General features: G+C 53.6%; 1 protein-coding gene across 8 annotated transcripts in view; it reads left to right on the top strand.

Moving 5' to 3' along the window:
- Positions 1-16,005, top strand: part of LOC144732195 (uncharacterized) — a 243,426-nt gene that overhangs the window by 87,004 nt on the left and 140,417 nt on the right. Inside the window, exon 3 of one of the 8 annotated variants that reach the window (XM_078613559.1) lies at positions 2,445-2,547. The exons of the other annotated variants lie outside the window; for them this stretch is intronic. The gene's annotated coding sequence lies outside the window, so the exon portion shown is untranslated. The remainder of the gene's footprint in view (positions 1-2,444; positions 2,548-16,005) is intronic. 8 annotated transcript variants of the gene reach the window in all.

Below are 16,005 nucleotides of genomic sequence, written 5' to 3'. Positions count from 1 at the left end.
CGGCGCGTGGTTTAGGCCGAACTGGATTGGGGGGGAAAAAACTTCTACAGTCGCCGCATCGGCAACTGTGGAAGGTCATCACGGGCAGTGCCGACGCTGCCACTGCTTCCTTCTATTTGCCAGATCCCGCGTGTCTCCCACCCCCGGCTAACCCTCTTTGTCTTCCCAATGCGATGATGCCTCAACACTTTCCCACCTCCCAGTCTTCCATCACCCCCCGTTCCCTCACCCCCCTAGTTATGACCAGGCCTCCCAAAAACTCCTCCTTAACACTCACGCCTGGTCTGTCGTCACGAGAATTGCACCGCCACTTTTAATAACTTAATTCTTCGTCTCAAACCACGATCGTGTGTACAATTTTACAAATCGCTGTAAGAACGCTCTGGAAAAAGGCGCGATGCAAATTTCGACAAGATAATAAGAATAATGGGTGGGGCCGTGAGCAGGATGCGTGAGAGACGATTATCGCGTGGTCCTCCTCCATAAGCACACCTGAGAGCCGGAGGGTGGCATCATCCGGTCGGGGCGGATCCTGGAGGTGGCTGCGTCGCCTGTGCAGCAGCTGCGGGATCCTGCGGATAGTAGATGGCGTTGGCCCGGTGGCATCCGATGGCTTTAGTCACGATGCCATCTAGGATCTTAGATCTCGATGGGTCCGCTGTTATAGTTTCCTCCGACCGAACTTGGATGTCTACCCGTTGATCGCATGTGAGTCGGTATCTTCGCTCAGGTATTACAAACCGCTGTATTTTAAGGCACCAACCTTGCCATTGGGTCCACAGAGCAAGTGTCTCGAATAGTAAGTTCATGGCAGTGGTTGTCGATGGAACTCCGTTTAAATAAGTATACAAAACGTGGATCAGGTCACCATCCAGTCATCGTCAACCATGATCAATCTACCGCTGATTGGATGCCTCTCAAAGCCGTGTTCATCATTCGTGATCCTGCAATGCAAAAATCCACCCAGTTCCTGTACCAAAAGTGTTGACTATGTAAAATACAGTGATGAAGCTGCTTACTGATTTCAGCAAGGTACAGTCCTAAACTATGAACTAAACTATATTTATACATCTCACCACCGTGGCACCCCTGCTTGCCCTGCTCGCCTTAATGCCACACGTAGTGTTTTCAGGACGGTGCAAAACAGCCTTGCTCTACAAACTGGTGCAGCCATAAAGGGAGGAACTGGCTACAACCGAATTGAGCGTCCAACACGCAAACATCGTCTCCTGTCAATACGCATAAATGTCAACTTGAGAAAAGGCAAGCGATCGGTCTTTGTCTGAAGACTCGAATGCTCTTAGTGCATTATGTGACCAAAGGATATGGCCCAGTTCGAGGGCAAAAGAAGTGGCCTTAAAAAGCTGCATCGGTTAATTTGTGCCGTCTCCCGTAATTGAGCGTAGACTGGCACAGACGCAGATTTACGTGCGAGGCCTCTCGCACCGCGAACGGTGTGCATCTTGAATTCTCCTTTGACGAGCAGCAATCGGTCATCCCAAGCAGGGCTAGGGCCCTGGCTCGAGGAGATCCTGGACAGATAGGTCAGGAAGTGCCGAGGTGGCGAGATGTTAACTACCTCGCCTGGTATACAGGAGGTCGCGGGTTCGATCTTGACCCTGACGTCTGTATATTTGGAGTTTGTGTGTTCTCCCCGTGGTCATGTGGATTATTTCTCTGGATCCTCTTGTTCTGCCCACAGTTGCTGCATTTGAATTAAGATCCTCAGACCTATTTCTACAATTGAGTTTTCTGGGTTTATTATGGCATCTTGAGATTATTGTACATGTTTTTATTCATTGAGCCTTCTCTTTACATACTTTTTTTACAACATTGGTCTTAGTAAATTTTGGTTTTATCTTAAACTAGTGTCAATTGGCCTTGAACCTCGTGTGGAAAGTGCTTGAACAGTATAGCTTATTCAATTTAGTCATCATCTTGCACCAATAATGAGCTTGTATGTATGCACTCAATCTGCCATGCCGCCTCAGCCCGGCTTGTGAGCGTGCCACGGCATTCCTGCCGGGCGGCAAGTCGCCAGAGTCCAGCATAGGCCAGGTTGGATCAACTTGCCCGTGAGGTCATCACGGAAAATAAGTTTTACAGCATCGCCCCACAGTAAATCCAGTAAACATTTCACAGTGCTTTAGGTGCGCATGCCAAACCCACTTGCTGATATTTATGTTCCGATGGCTCGTTTTGTTTAGCGAAGTCTTTTCTGTGTCCTTGATTCATAGCGTGGTGCCGCCCATTCAGAATTTAGAGGCAGGCTTGTATTTAATGCTATAAACGGGAAATTGTGCCCTGGCCGTACTGCACAATTTGTGTTCTCAGAGCACATCAATTCGTAATACTTAACAGCATTGGGTCAAGACGTCATTGCGGCCAAACCTGCCGGTGCCGCCACCACACTTCATCGCTGACGCGCTCTCCCCCTCCGCCAGATTCCCACAGCCACCGCTGCTGCACACCTCCACCATCTTTCCCCGACATTCTCCCGACCGCAGCGTTAGACAAGGTGCAAGCGATCGTGGTGGAAGGTCAGAGGTATACGAGTGACCTCGCTTGCTCACGGTCGCTCTCGTTGCTAATTGCAGCGGGCAGGGTGAGGGCGGGACACACACCTCTGTCGAGGATAGGCGCTCGATGTGAACAACGGGAATGAGATGTCACCGGTTGTTAACGCAATTCCATGCACAACAACAACCGCCAATCACCACTAAGTGGCGGTGACGTCACCACGGTGCTTGTGCCAGGCTATGCGCACTTTAAGGCCATGGGAAGTGTCAAACGCCTGCTGGCAGGAGGTCACGGGACAGACCCAGGTGCCATGGGTTGACTTACTGAGATGACTGGCCGATGCACCACCTGTGCCCCCTACTGGGCCAACTTGCTGTGCTTTAGCCACCCAGCACTCCGCTTGTTGTTGTGAGCACACACACACTTAACACGCACGTGTATGTCAAAGGGGCTTCATTACGCCCATTCCATGAAGGATGCCCAGCCTTAACGTGTTGTATGTGCACAGCCATTTTTAAATCCTTTATATTAAGTTCGCTTGCTTGCTTGCGTGCTTGCTTGCGTGCTTACGACCGTGCAAATCTTTCGGTCGTTTTTTAACCCACTTCCCATGATCCAATCGAGCTGACATTTTACACTTTTTAGGCAAAAAAAAAATATTTTACATATATTCAAATAGAACGCACAGTATAAGAGCCCAGAGCGTAACCCCTCCACAGGCCGTGGCGGAGTAGCGCAGTTGGTAGCGCCCTCGCTTCCCATGCCAAAGGTCGCGGGATCGATCCCCGCGTCCTCCACAGGCGAATATATTTTTAAATCCTTTATATTAAGTTCGCTGCCACGCATATAAAGGATTTATAGTGAAAAACTTCGTTTTTACGGGTTATACCAGAGGTGGGACAAAGTCATTGTTATGCAAGTCCAAGTCGAGTCGCAAGTCATCAAATTCATGACTCGAGTCTGACTCGAGTCCAAGTCACATGACTCGAGTCCACATCTCATAGGTGGGACAAAGTCATTGTTATGCAAGTCCAAGTCGAGTCGCAAGTCATCAAATTCATGACTCGAGTCTGACTCGAGTCCAAGTCACATGACTCGAGTCCACACCTCTGGGTTATACTTATTAGATGTTCACTCCACTGCTGGAGGAGGGCCTCCCCGTGCAACACGGGTCACAGGGATTACTTTTTTGCATACTTCACCATCCTGGTCGGTGCGGGTTTGGGAAACATGGGGAGCATAGATTTTGGAGCGAAGCATTTTGGTGCACTGCCCTCTGCTGCCAGCCACGTAGCCGCACAAAACCCTTTGATTTGTCACGGTGCTCACCCAGACAACCACCGTCCGGGCTCAAGCCTGCTTAGCTTCTGAGATGGGACAAGATCCGGCACATTCCGGGTCTTCTTGGTATGGCCGATGTAGGCATAAAGCAATGACTATAATTTTACATTGAGGTTGCTGAGTCAGATGGTTGTGTCAAGGATAGCGGAGCGGTGAATCATCGCTGCGATGCCTCCTCCGTGTTTGTGACTCGAACGTTTGGTAATTGTACCTTCCATGGTTCTGTTCTGGGTGATGACCACGGACTCTGCACACTGCTGGATAATTTTTGTTATTTTCCATTTGGACATCGTCGTCATCAAGTATCCGCGTTTGTTGCTGCCGCCATGCTTTGTGCGGATGCGGTCATAAACACAGTGTCAAACGTAGCGTCCGATCGCATACTTGCTTGCGCCAATACGTGCGCTGGGCATGCCTCCTGGACAAAGCGAGGCCACATTGATGGGTGTCCGCGACGGCCGTGCGCCGCTCGCCGCGGCAGACATTGCAGAAAAAATATATTTTTGCTGAAGAGTTGTGAAATCCCGATGAGGATTTGACACTCAATCACGCGAACCATTAATTGGGAAAGTCGTAAAGAATGCGATAAACCTGATGGACAAGCGGCCGCATTGGCTAGCTGCTTAGATAGCACGACTGGCAGAACAGCGCGCGCATAGCCACGAGCTTGCGCCGCCTTGACACCTCCTGGACTCTGCGCAAGAAGTAGGAGCAGTCGTCGGAACGTGACCTCGTAGGTCCCCTCCCGGGAGCCCTTTTAGATGTATTGTCTCCCTGGCAAGGAAAGCAAAGACAACTTCCATAACGTTGGGGCGATGTTTAACGACATTGGGGGCGGCACTCGTTCAAGTCTTCGCACGCAGGTGCGGCAGGCAAATGGACGTGTGACTTGTAAGGGGTGTTTAAGTGGCATCTTCTCGCATGCCTGGCCAAATATCTCAAAGATTGACCTCAGAAAAGTCTTGACACTCCACATAGGATTTCCATGTAAATTTTGTATTATTAATACTTAGTAATCGTAAGTAATTTGGAGGTGGCCCATTTTCTACTGCTGCCCCCCCCCGACCATTGTCTGAAAAGCTCTTCCCCAGCCATCTGTGCTGTGAACTCCCTGCGCCCTTCCAGTCCAGGCTCAAGAATTTTCTCTCCTCTGCCCATGACCCACTGCCTCTCACAATGTCGTCTGCACAACATTTTGGGACGTGGTCACATTTAGCCGCTGTGTAAATTGACGCTTTATTTGTTTTTGCGTCATATCCGAATTAAAGACTCGAGCTGTGACGCTGGCACCCCGGTGGCCGACTGTCGCTCACATTGGCACGTACTCGTAAACAACCCGCTTTACACAACGCTGCTTGACGACGCTTCTGAAGGGATCACAGAGCAGCTGCTCTCGTTTCGATCGCAACGCAGGCAATCGATTGATATTTGTATTATTTTGTAGTCACCTTATTTTTATTATTTTATTGTTATAATTTTTTCTATCTACATGACTTTACCGAAAGAACCATAGAAAATTAACTTTTTATTTTACCAGGTAAGGCCCACTGAGCTATGTAGCTCTTTTTCAGAAGCGACCTGGCCACAAAAGATAGCTCAGCGGAGTAGCTTGTCACGTGGAAATTTAGAGCAGCCAAATATTCTAAACGCGCGATGTTGATTCTAAATGTGAAGGGAAAACCCGGAGGACCCGGAGAAAAATCCACACGACCACAGGGAGAGAGACACGCAAACTTCAAATATACAGCAGGCGTCAGGATGGAGCCTACGCCCTCCTCCATACCAGGCAAGGCAGTTAACATCTCACCACAGCGGCGCCCATGGTAACGGGCAGCGGCCCCATTCCATGTATTAGGCAGCGCCTCGTCCCAACGCACGCGGTCACCTGAGCCACATGAAGTGTGCGGTGGAGGCTCGCGGCCCGGTGCTTGGGACTGGTGTCCACGCTGAGCCGGCACCGCCGAGATCCGGGGGGGTCGAGCCCTCGGCGCTCCGTTCAGGCTAAGAGGATTTCCGCACTGCACAGCGAGAGCCTGACGGTCCAAACGCAGTTGTGGACGATTATGGGATTGCGGCTTTGTGTGGACCAGCACTTGTGATGGTTATCTGAACCGGTTCAGGACCTCCCCGCGGTCGACTCGGCCTCAAATGTGTACCTGGTGCACTGTGTCAATATCGCTACTAGGGAGACAAAGACGGCCCGGTCGTGTTGCCGGCCACCCATCCACCTCGTGTACCGTGCTGGCCGTCATAGATAATCTCTAACAGAACTTGGTTCCTACAGTATGTTAAGGCTATGGGGGGGGGGATCTTTGTCTTTGATGAGTAATGAACCCCACACTCGCTAGGAACAGCGCTGCCCCATTGAGGGCTAAGGTAGCTTATTAAACATAGAGCAGAGGGGAGGAGACCCGTGATGGTTCCTGGGGAAATGTGTCTGCCGACTGAAAGTCAGTGCGACTCCCTGCTGGGACGACGTGCATGGGGTGGTGCACGGCCCTCTCTGTTGCTGGCCTCAAGTCAATGGTGGGAATTCCACATTCACGTGACGGGGACCAGTCTGTCCAATGCGTAACGACTGCTGACTTCCCAAAATAGGTGCTCGGTTTATATTTGCCAATGGTCAAAAAGCTGGACGTGAATTCCTGCTCCAAGTGAGCGTTTGGGTGGTGCGCATCTCCTGTTCATTGCCCTGGAGAGCCAGTGGTGGAGATTCTACATTCCTTTGGTAGCGGGAAAGTCTCTCTCCATAGGACATCCACAGGTGATTTCCCCGGAGAGTGGGTACCTATTTTACACACTTTCTTTTAACTCACTCTGTCTGTTGTCGTTGTTGTATCCTCAAATCTTGTAACTCAATTTTAACCCACTTTCCAATGTGGAATCGACTGCAAACTCGTTATACATGTGAAGTATTGGAAATGACGGCAGGAAACTCCTTTGACGGGAACACACTTCTTTTATTAAATCTTGACTTGAACGATACAATGCGTGGCCTCACTTCTTCACAGTACGGTCACCATACAACGGTACAACTCGTGACCTCTTCTCTCCGCTCCACACTTCTCTCGACTCCCGTAGATTCTGTGCTGCTGGCTCTCTGTGCCTCGTGTAGACTCCGCGTCTCGGCTACACTCTTCTCACGTCTCGTGTAGACTCTGCGCCTCTGCTACACTCTTCACTCGTCTCGTGTAGACCTTACGCCTCCGCTACACTCTTCACTCGTCTCGTGTAGACTTTACGCCTCCGCTACACTCTTCACTCGTCTCGTGTAGACTTTACACATCTGGCTACACACTCTTCAGTACCCGTCTCGTGTAGACCTTACATCTCCGGCTACACACTCTTCAGTACCCATCTCGTGTAGACCTTATACTTTCTCTGGCTACACCGTATGCATTACTCGGCTCGTGTAGACCTTACACTCTCTCTGGCTACACCGTATGCATTACTCGGCTCGTGTAGACCTTTCTCTCTCTCTGGCTACACCTTGTACATTACTCTCCATTACTCTACATTACTCTCCCTTACTCTCCTCTCCGGGCTCTATCTCTGCACCTTCGTCTTCATGCCTAGATGGTTCCACTTCCTCCCCCTACTCCTCTGTGCATCACCTTATATATCCCTTCCTCCCGGGAGAAGGAGCGGATGCGGACCTCAACGTCGGCACCGCTCCTCAGTTACCCAATCACCATGCGCTATCTCTACGATCCGTTTCCGCCCAGCGCGTGTTTCCACTCCTCGACCAATCACACCGCGCTGCCACCCGATCACTCCCTCTCAGTGCGTCACCGGCACACAGCCAATCAGCAGCACTACCCCCACCCGCGCTGACGCCTGCTCCTCCCCGTCAGCGCGCGTCACCACACACACACCCGTACATACGCGCTGGCACACGACGTATACCCCCAGCGCGTATCACCACTACATCACCCCCTCCCACATAGCTCGCAGCCGGCCCGGCTGCTAACAACACCCAACCGCAACGATAAGACGACAACCCAAACCAAACAAAAAAACCCCGTAACCCCGTAACCCCCCAGTGTGCCCCGTAACATAACAAGAACAACAACAACAACGACAAGAACTATGTACAAATTGACAACGAACACAAGAAAAGTCAACAATAACACAAAACACGCGAATTCCAAAAAACGAACGCGCCCAGCGTCCCTGCGACTACACGCAGTGACGAGGCGCTCCAACTGCCCCGACTCCTCACGAGGCGGGTCACGCAAAGTAGCGCGACCTGGCGCGAGTCCGTCTGGCTGGTCCGTCGTATGGGGCGGGACGCTGACGACCGTCCGGCGGTTCCGGCAGCTCCAGACGGCGCGGAACGGGCCTGAAAGGGCCGGCCCCGCCGCAGAGATCCGGCCGCCGGTGGTCGGCAGCTGTCAGTTCCGAGACACCTGGGAGCAGATCAGGCGAAAATACGTGTGGATCAGGCAGAGACATTTCCCCCTGTGGGTCGCCAGTCACGTCACACGCTCGGCCCTCACGACACAAGGGGAGGCCATATGGAGGCGAGAACGGTTTCAGTCGGGAGGGGTGAACGTACCAACGGCGCTTTCCCCACTTTATCTGAACGCACTGGGGCCGTGCAACGCGCACGACCTCCACGGGTCCCCTCCACGGTCTCAACAATTTAGGCGACGTAGCCAAGGGTGCCTGAGGGCAATGCAGCCAGGCCCTGTCACCTGGTTTCCATTCGTGCATGGACACCTTCCGTGCCCGCAACCGTTCATTAGCAATTTGGCGAGCCCACGAATTAAGCCGTGCGGCCTCCCTCGCCTCTGTCAGCTTGTGAATATTAAACTTAATATGTTCTGCCAATTTAGAATTATTTCGTGGAGCGGACAGGCCAAGTTGCGTTTCCATTGGCGGGTCAGCTTCCCGACCGTACATCAAGTAGAATGGGGAAAACCCCGTAGCTGCATGGGGGGCCATTCTATACGCGGCAAGGACCCCCGGGACCTGCAGGTCCCAATCTACATGTGCCTCACACACCTGCTGGCACAGCATGGAAGTTAAAGTTTTATGAAGTCTCTCCACCATCCCGTCTGTCTGCGGGTGGTACGGGGAGGTACGCACCTTCTTGGTACCCAACAGATCGCACACCTCTTGCAACAATTTACTCGAAAATTTTTTACCTTGGTCGGTGAGCAGGCGTTCGGGAGCCCCCTTGTCCAGGACATAGCCCTGGACGAAGGCGTCCGTCACAGCCGCTGCCGACTGGTTAGCGAGAGGCCACGCCATAGGCCATCGGGTAAAGTATTCGACCCCCACTAACAAGTATTTATTCCCTCTCGGCGTGACTGGAAAGGGCCCCAAAATATCGAGTGCAACGAGCTCGTTAGTGCGCGAGACCTGAATAGATTGCAGCGGTGGATTAGCTGCCACGGGCGGTGGTTTACATCTGGCGCACTCAACGCACCCCTTCAGAATATTTACCACATCACTTCCCATTCCCGGCCAGTAATAGTCACGCTGAAGCAGGGCAAGCGTCTTGTTAACTCCCAAATGCAAGAGGCGTTCGTGGGCCGCCAAGACAACCCTCCCCCTTACAGCGGAAGGCACCACGAGTGCGTTCCGCCGGGACAAACTGTCCCATCTTAATAACATGCCCTGCTTAAGTACATAGGAGCCGGTGCGCTCCTGGTCCCCCTCGGGACCCCCCACCTTGCGGCGCAATGCTAGCAGCGAGCTGTCCGCCATCTGGAGACGGCCCCATTCGCTGAGCGACAACGAGAGCAGCGAGTCCCGACCCTGAGAGGCAGTGGAATCATCCACGATCGGTGCGCCCGCTGTCGCAGCCAGTGCCCCCATCTCCCCCGCAAGCGTCGGTTTACAGCGCGCCGATCCCGACAAACACGCGCATTCATTACAAGGCAACAACCGCGACAGGCAATCGGCATTTGTGTGTCGCAACCCCTTACGGTACGTAGTCATAAACTGATAGTCCTGGAGGACTTCCAACCACCGCGACAGCTGGCCCGAGGGTTGGGCGACCCTCAATGAATACTGTAGCGCCGCGTGGTCCGTTCGGACCGTAAAGTGACGACCATAGAGATATGGTCTGAACTGTTGCACAAAAAAGACAATGGCAAGCAGCTCGCGACGGGTGACGCAGTAGCGCTGCTCCGCCGGAGACAACACCCTACTACCGTAGGCGACAACTCTTTCGACACCCCCGACGACTTGGGATAGCACCCCCCCAATGCCCGTGTTGCTAGCATCCGTGTCCAGCAAAAAGGGACTCGCAAAATCGGGATAACACAAGGGTGGGGCACCCACCAAGGCGTCCCGGAGGGAGCGAAACGCGGCTTCCTCCTCCGGTCCCCATTTGAACTTCACTCCCTTCGCCGTTAGAGCGTGCAAGGGTTTTGCCATAGTGGCGAAGTGCTCAACGAACCGCCGGTAATAAGAAGCAAACCCGATGAAACTACGCACGTCGGAAACGGACGTAGGTGTCGGCCAAGAACCGACACAATCCGTCTTCGCGGGATCGGTGGAGATCCCCGAAGAATCGACAATGTGACCCAAGTATCTAACCGACTTACGAAGGAGGTGACATTTGGCCGGTTTAAATTTTAGTTTAGCCGATCGCATTCGCAAGAACACCTCTCTCAATCGCTGGAGGTGTTCCTCAAATGTTTTACTGAAAACAATGACATCGTCCATATAAATCAAGCATGTATCCCACTGCAAGCCCGACAAAACCAACTCCATAAGTCGCTGAAACGTCGCTGGAGAGGAGTGAAGTCCCATGGGTAACCGGTTAAACTGGAACAGCCCCCCTGGAGTCCGAAATGCTGTCTTAGGTTTCGACTCTTCGTCGAGTGGCAACTGCCAAAACCCTGATAACAAATCAAGAGTCGAAAAATATCGCGCACCAGACAATGCATCGAGGGACTCATCCATCCTGGGGAGCGGATACGCGTCAGCCACAGAGATCTTATTCAGGCGACGGAAATCAACGCAGAATCGCAGGGACCCGTCCTGCTTCTTAACCAGCACAATAGGCGCTCCCCACGGGCTGGAGGAGGGCGAAATAATATCGGCTTCTAACATTTCGTTAATAGCCGACTGAACATGTTCCTTCTCCGCAGGACTCAGTCGGAAGGGATTTAGCCTGACCGGCGCCGCATCGCCCGTTTCAATGTGGTGGTGCAACAAATCCGTGCACCCAATGTCATACTTATGTTTACTGAACACATCAGAAAATTCTATGAGCAACTCGCGCAGCGCACCCAACTGCACCGCCGACAAATCGTCCGAGGCGGCGCATAGCGAATGGACCCACTCAAGGTCCTCCCTTGTCTCAACGTTCTGCGCGGGGCTCGAGGCCACCTGCGCAACCAACCCATCATCCACAGGGACCCGCGCCGCGTGAGCCAGCACGGTGCCCTGTTGAATGACAGCTGGCCGCGACCCCGCGTTCAAAACCATTACAAACGGATCCCTGTCAGCCCGCACCAAAGTGTGAGCCACCGATAAATCAAGACCCCCGACAGCCTTGTTAGAAGGACCCAAAAGCACACTTTGTTCCGAAGCCTCCCTCACCCATGGTTTCCGCAACCGGAGGGGAATTAACATCTGTGAACCCGGGGGCACATGCACGGTCTGTGTCGCCACCGCTTGTATCGTAGCGCACGCCGTCCGAATATCAGTAGGGCTCGTCAAAAATGCAATCCGGCGACCCGATGGCAGTTCAATGCATCGTTGATCGATAAGAATTTTAATGGGCATTTTAGCCAAAAAATCAGTGCCCAAAAGACAAGGAACCGCCAAAGAAGACGAAACGAAAACGGGTCCCGACAATTTGATATCTCCAATGCAAATGGACGCCCTAATCTGACCGATAATGCCCAACGATCCCCCATTAGCGGCGTAAAATGGCACATCCACCGGGAGCAGCGGACGACATTGGACTGGAAGAATATTATAAATGAGGTCCGATATAATAGTTGCCGACGCCCCCGTGTCCACTAACACCTTAATCTCGACCCCATCAATAGATCCCGTAACAACGGACGAACCCGCCGAAGCAGCCACAATTCTATGCCCCAATTCCGCCCATTCAATATCTCCCTGGTCCCGGCCGAACCCCTCTCGCCGAACCGAATCCCCGAACCTTAACCGGCCCTCCTCCACCGCGACGCGGCGTCCCATGTGTGTCGAGTATACAGGCCGAGCGTGTGAGGTGCCGTGTAGAGATGACTTGGGCTCTCGGTCGTCGTCCAGCCGAGCCCCCATGGCGCGCTGACGCAGAGCGCGGCACCCGGACGCCACGTGGCCCCGGAGGCCGCAGTTATAGCACGTGACGAGGGTCGGAGTAGATCTCGGTTGCTCCGACTTTCGGCCCGATCGCAGAGGCGACCGAGCCCCCGGCCTCCAGTCCCCTGGTCGTCCCGCGGCGAACGCCTCCTCTCGTGGGCTGACGACTTGGGGTTCGGTGACCACCGAACCCGGAGCTGCGACGACGGCAGCGTTGCAAACAACTCCTTGTTTCCGTTGTAGGGCCTCGTGCGCTTGAATACTCGTGGCGACTCTCAAAGAAGAAATATCAATCTCGTCAGCTGTGTTGATAGGGACCCCCAGGTCCTGCGCCAACTTAAGCAGCTGCTCCAAAACCATCGCGTCTTGGCCCTCCTCGTCCATCCGAGGGAACGCAGCATTGGCAAGAGCCAGCAACGCCGTGCGATAGGCCAGCGCGGTCTCCGTGTCCGCTTTCCGTCTTGCGTAGAAATGATGGCGGCACGCCGAGGGAGGTCCGTAGACCCTGGCCAACAGACCCAGCGCATCCTTCAGCGTGGAGCGGTCCGACTTCCGTGCGGACCTGAAGGCCGCGAGCGCGTCGTCGTCCAGCATGGCAGGCAACGCCCGCAGCGCCGTAGCATCGGACCACGCGGACATCTCTTGATGCGCCAAAAACCTTCGCTGAAATTGGCCCCAGTCTCCGCCTTCCGCCTTGAAGGCTGACAACGTGGGCAGACGCTGCTGAAAAATGAAGTCATCCGCCTCGTGGTTCCTCTCCGCCTCTCCGTCGGTGTGTAAGATGTTGGCTTCAGCGGCAGACGTAAAATGGCGGACCCCATCACGCGCCGATGACGTCGATGCGCGCGCTTGGGACCCCACCACCACGTGGCGCTCGCCGTTCCCGCCAAAAGTAGGCCCAGGCGCAATGGCGGGAATCCCCCATTCGTTTTGGCGGGAATCTGCGGGGCGACCTTGTAAAATGTCCCCCACTTTCCCCGCTCCTCCCGACGAGCTGATCTCCGCCAAGATGGACGCGGCGGCGAGCAGCAGCTCCGCCAGTCGGGAGTGCGCCTCACGAAGCACGGCCTCGGTCCCCGGTCGCTCGCCCGGCGCCGTCGACGGATCCTGTAGCGTGGGCAAGTCGTCCTCCTCACCCCCCGCCACCAGCGGCCCCGAGTCGTCCAGGTTTTCCTCGCGGTCAATCCCGTGGGTCCTACGGGTCTTCCTTGTCTCCATACTTGGAAGCCCGTTTCACTTCTGACGCCAGATGAAGTATTGGAAATGACGGCAGGAAACTCCTTTGACGGGAACACACTTCTTTTATTAAATCTTGACTTGAACGATACAACGCGTGGCCTCACTTCTTCACAGTACGGTCACCATACAACGGTACAACTCGTGACCTCTTCTCTCCGCTCTACACTTCTCTTGACTCCCGTAGATTCTGTGCTGCTGGCTCTCTGTGCCTCGTGTAGACTCCGCGTCTCGGCTACACTCTTCTCACGTCTCGTGTAGACTCTGCGCCTCTGCTACACTCTTCACTCGTCTCGTGTAGACCTTACGCCTCCGCTACACTCTTCACTCGTCTCGTGTAGACTTTACGCCTCCGCTACACTCTTCACTCGTCTCGTGTAGACTTTACACATCTGGCTACACACTCTTCAGTACCCGTCTCGTGTAGACCTTACATCTCCGGCTACACACTCTTCAGTACCCATCTCGTGTAGACCTTATACTCTCTCTGGCTACACCGTATGCATTACTCGGCTCGTGTAGACCTTATACTCTCTCTGGCTACACCGTATGCATTACTTGGCTCGTGTAGACCTTTCACTCTCTCTGGCTACACCGTATGCATTACTCGGCTCGTGTAGACCTTTCTCTCTCTCTGGCTACACCTTGTACATTACTCTCCATTACTCTACATTACTCTCCCTTACTCTCCTCTCCGGGCTCTATCTCTGCACCTTCGTCTTCATGCCTAGATGGTTCCACTTCCTCCCCCTACTCCTCTGTGCATCACCTTATATATCCCTTCCTCCCGGGAGACGGAGCGGATGCGGACCTCAACGTCGGCACCGCTCCTCAGTTACCCAATCACCATGCGCTATCTCTACGATCCGTTTCCGCCCAGCGCGTGTTTCCACTCCTCGACCAATCACACCGCGCTGCCACCCGATCACTCCCTCTCAGCGCGTCACTGGCACACAGCCAATCAGCAGCACTACCCCCACCCGCGCTGACGCCTGCTCCTCCCCGTCAGCGCGCGTCACCACACACACACCCGTACATACGCGCTGGCACACGACGTATACCCCCAGCGCGTATCACCACTACACATGTCATACTGATGACAATACTATATTCTATCATAAAAAATAAAAATTACATATTTTTTAACATTATTTTTTATTTGTTATGTTTCGGCTTGGGTCTTATTGTCCACGGTCAACTGACGTTGGCTGTAATTTGCCACGGTCCCTTACGTTATGGCAAGCTTCGGGGCCACTTCCTGGAGTCGTGGAGTTCTGCCATTACTAGAACAAAAGTTTTTTTAAATATTACTTATTTATCGACCCTGGCTGGTATGATGGGCTGAGTCAACTCCCCCCCCCCCCCCCCCAACAATACAGTATTTGAACTCGAAAGCTTCCGACCGTTGTGCTCGAGCGCTGAGTCGCGTGGCCGCTCGTAGAGCGTCATCATCCCAAGCTTCGTCGTCGCAGTTCACGTGCGGCCTGGCCAGCGGGCCTGCGTCCGGCTACGAGAAAGCTCGATACTTGGGGTGCAAGCCTTCGATGCTGCCCCTAAACTACAAAACTATTTTTGTTTTACTCTGCAAGGCCCACTGAGCTATAGAGCTCTTTTTCAGAAGCAATCTGGCCGCACATGATAGCCCAATGCATTGGCTTATCACGTGGACATTTATGGCAGCAAAATACCTAAACGCCGCATGTTGATTATAAATGTGGAGGGAAAAACCAGAGGACCCGGAGAAAAATCCACGTGACCATGGGGAGAACATACCAACTCCAAATATACAGGCGTTCAGAGTCGTGATCAAACTCATGACCTCCTGCACACCAGGCGAGGTAGTTAACATCTCGCCACCACGGCGCCAACCGATGGGCGACCGTCTTCCTCCAGGTGCCGTGATCCATCGCCCCTAGCCAGGCCTCGTGGATAATAGGCATGGCGCGCATCATCGAGCGCGATGATCCATCGCGAGCAGCACCCGCACGAGAGAGGGGCCGTCTCAGTGGGCGAACCAACCCACGTGTGGTTCCAGATCCGTTTTCGACATTCAACCGCAGGGCAAGAGCCAGAACATTTTGGGCGAAGAGAGAGCTGCGTTCCCGGTGTCGGACCAGATCCACCACGTTGGCGTTAAGAGAAAAAAGGTGAAAAGTAAAAAAAGCAAAGAGTTAAAGTGTCGCGTTGCGCGGTAAATTTTTTTGGTCGGGTTTAATGACTCTCTCAAGACCCTGCGCGCCATTACGGCAATGTCGTCGTACGTCGGTTAGGGCAGACGTTTTGTTATTCCAGAGCGTCCGGCTTAAATTAAGCGGCCGGTTAAACTGTCGCTTCTGATGTTCGCGGGCGAGAACGTGGGGCACAGCGCGGGCGCGAGTCGACCTGACGGCGCGTCCACCGCCACCAGCCTAGAGGGGGGGGGGCGCTGTGGCGAGGCGGCGTCTCCTGGTGGATCTTTATTTTTTCATCTCTTCTTCTTCTTCCTTTTCCACATCCCCTTTTCATTTTTCAACTTGACGGGAAGATGCAACGTGGGAAAACATTGAACGGCACGGAAGCCTGCGGAGTCACGGCGAGCACACGCGTGTCTTTGTGCAACGAAAACAAAGTGGCACCCTGAGACATGCGACT

Source organism: Lampetra planeri, chromosome 41, assembly GCF_965212315.1.
Source record: "Lampetra planeri chromosome 41, kcLamPlan1.2.h2, whole genome shotgun sequence".
Taxonomy (NCBI): Eukaryota; Metazoa; Chordata; class Hyperoartia; order Petromyzontiformes; family Petromyzontidae; genus Lampetra; species Lampetra planeri.
The sequence above is the reverse complement of the archived record's forward strand: the minus strand, read 5'-3'. Positions and strand labels throughout refer to the sequence as shown.